At 44.1% G+C, this 3,452-nt stretch overlaps 1 pseudogene; it reads right to left on the reverse strand.

Moving 5' to 3' along the window:
* Positions 1–203: 203 nt before the first annotated feature.
* Positions 204–2,634, reverse strand: LOC130884363 (insulin-induced gene 1 protein-like; annotated as a pseudogene).
* Positions 2,635–3,452: the final 818 nt, after the last annotated feature.

The following is a 3,452-nucleotide window of genomic DNA, read 5'->3' on the forward strand; positions in this document are numbered from 1 at the left end:
CGCATTTAAAGGACCAGCCATTTGTTTTCATTTTCAGGAAATTTCAAGGATTGTTCCAAAGTCCAGAACAACCCATTTTCTCTTCACCAAAGTAATTTTAGAAAACCAGTTTATTCCAGACATTTTCCTCAAAACAAAATAAGCAAAACCCCAATGAGCCTCACCACGTGAGTGAACCCAAGCTCAAATGTACACAGCCCAGTCTAAACGAGGAAAAAGATCATTTTCATCACAGCCAGGACCAGTGTCTCTGCACCCTTCTTTTGCTCTGAACCATGCTCTGAAGCGCAGTCACTGTGAGACTTTTTCAGAACACCCATAGCTAACTGTCATCCTATGTTCCCCACTGTGATGCCTCCTGAGAAAGACATACACGGGAGTCAAGAACAAATATAGAAGAAATTTGGTGATGTGTACTGGTAGACACCATTACACACAAGAAACTGAGTGATCCTCATCCATTGTTGGTGGGAATGCAAACTTGTGCAACCACTTTGCAAATCAGTGTGGAGGTTTCTCAGGAAACTGGGAGTCAACCTACCTCAGGACCCAGCAATTTCACTCTTGGGAATATACCCAAGAGATGCTCAATAATACTACAAAAGCATTTGTTCAACTATGTTCATAGCAGCACTATTTGTAATAGCCAGAATCTGGAAACAACCTAGGTGCCCCTCAATAGAAGAATGGATAAAGAAGGTGTGGCACATATACACTTCAGATTTCTACTCAGTGGTAAAAAAACAATGACATCTTGAATTTTGCATGCAAATGGATGGAAATAGAAAACACTATCCTGAGTGAGGTAACCCAGACTCCAAAAGATGAATATGGTATGTACTCACTCATAAGTGGATTCTAGCCATAAATAAAGGACATTGAGCCTATAATTTATGATTCTAGAGAAGTTGAATAAGAAAGTAAACCCAAAGATTAACATATAGTTATCCTCCTGGATATTGGAAGTGGACAAGATTGCCGGACAGGGGTTGGGAGCACGGGGGTGGGGTGGGGATAAGGGGAGATGGGGAGAAAGAAGGGAAAAGGGAAGATGGGGAGAGCTTGAGGGAATGGGATGGTTGGGATGGAGGAGGGGTGGATGAGGGAACAGGGAAGTAGATATTTTAATTAAGGGAGTCATTTTAAGGTTGGCAAGAGACTTGACTCTGGAGGAGTTCCCAGGTATCCAAGGAGATGTCCCCAGCTTGTTCCTTGAGCAGCAGAAGAGAGCGTGTCTGAACTGGCCTTATCCTATATCCACACTGATAAATATCTTGCATATCACCATAGAACCTTCATCTGGCGATGGATGGAGATAGAGACAGAGATCCACATTGGAGCACTGGACTGAGCTCCCAAGGTCCATATGAAGAGCAGAAGGAGGGAGAACATGAGCAAGGAAGTCAGGACAGCGAGGGGTGCATCCACCCACTGAGACAGTGGGGCTGATCTAATGGGACTGGAACTGAATGTGGCTGACGGTGGAGGCTGACAGAAAAGCCAAGGACAATGGCACTAGGTTTTGATTCTACTGCATGGATGGGCTTTGTGGGAACCTAGTCTGTTTGGATGCTCACCTTCCTGAACCTGGGGTAAGCAGGGAGGACCTTGGACTTCCCATAGGGTAGGGAACCCTGACTGCTCCTTGGACTGTAGAGGGAGGGAAGGGGGAGTGGAAGGAGGGAAGGAGGTAGAAATTTTCATAAAAAATAAATTAATTAAAAAAAGAATTAACTTGATAAAAGTATAGACACAAAATACTAAGCTCTTTAAAATTGAATGAAATCAGAAACATATTAAGACTTATACAAAGCAAAATAAGAATCACTATTAAGAACCATTTGTATAAGAAAAACCAAAATTCTGAAAGGAATATTTGATGTTCACAGTTTGGAAATGAAAACATGGAAAGAGAACTAAAGGTCCAGCACACTGTGGAAAAAAAAAAAAAAAAGAAGCTGAGTGATCAGTGTAGCTAGGAAGGCGATGGTGTTCCCAAATCCAAGGCCACTTTGGGAGCAATCAACCATCCATACAGGCCCAAAGACAGGGCTGTTAAAGTCAAGAACAGCTGCATATTATTGGCAAAATCCAATTCGGCACTGGCGAGATTGACGCCAACGAACACCACAATCCAGAGCATGATGCTGGCTCACTCTATCTTAGGTGGTTCTCCCAGGTGACTGTCGCTACGGGGTACAGTAAGGCCGACAACAGTGACTGCCATGCCACAGCACGGGGACATCCGCCAGGCAGAGGGGATGCTGGCAATCACCCTGTTGGGGAAGACTATGACATTCTGCGGGATCTGAAGCAGGTTGAGCATCATGGCCAGGACCATGCAGAATGAGAAGAGCATGAGGCTTCTCTGCACCAGGTCTTGGTGCCAGTTGCTAGGCCACACACTACATCCTGCTGTTCTCTCTTGGGCTCTGGGAATCTGGGGAGGGGACTCTGCGGACATCAGGCTGCCTCAATCAAACCTCACTGGAGGCTCTATGGCCTCGCGTTTGGGCAGCTTCAGATGTGGTTGTGCAGCCTAGGCTTCTGTGGCCAGGCATGCACACATTGGGAGGTGCACAGCACAACATCACATGTATCGTACCCAGACAGTCCAGGAAGAGCCCCTATCATTTCCTGTGAGTGAGCATACATTTTTCTTGTAGCATTGTTGTATAAATCCAATGAAAATAATAGTTTTGTGTTTTTTCTCCCTATAAATCTGGCCAATATAACATGAACTTTGCTAGGCTTATCCACTTATATTTATTGACAATTATGTAGTCTGCTACTTTAACACTCACTTTACATAGATGATGTGGTTTACGGTGGTTTGAAGGAGCACGGTCCCTGTCTTAGGGTTTCTATTGCTGTAAAAAGAGACCATAAACACATCGATTCTTCTTAAGGAAAACTTCTCAATAGGACTGATTTACACTCTCAGAGGTGTAGTCCATTATCATCATAGTGGAAAATAAGACAGCATGCAGACAGACATGATACCGGAGAAGGAGCTGAGAATGCTGCACCTTGATCCACAGGCAGCAGAAGGGGACTGCCACACTAGGCCATGCTTGAGTATATAATACCTCAAAGCTAATATTCACAGTGACACACTTCCTACAAGGCCACACCTACTCCAACAAAGCCACACCTCCTAATAGTGCCACTCCCTATAGGTCAAGCATTCAAACATATCAGTCTGTGGGTACCGTTCCTATTCAAACCACCATACAATCTGAATCAAAATTTAAATCATGTTTCTCCAAGAATATCACTTTTAAAGCACATGGAACCATGAAGATACCAAAGAATAAAGCAGTGCTGTATTGGTGATGTCACCATCCTGACATCTACCCCATTTATAACCTGCTGGAGCATGTGAGAGGGCTGGTCTTCCTCTGCAGAAGGTTAGAGGGATAAACAACTCTCAGTAACCATCTTGTGCACAT

Source organism: Chionomys nivalis, chromosome 11 (genome assembly GCF_950005125.1).
Source record: "Chionomys nivalis chromosome 11, mChiNiv1.1, whole genome shotgun sequence".
NCBI classification, from domain to species: Eukaryota; Metazoa; Chordata; class Mammalia; order Rodentia; family Cricetidae; genus Chionomys; species Chionomys nivalis.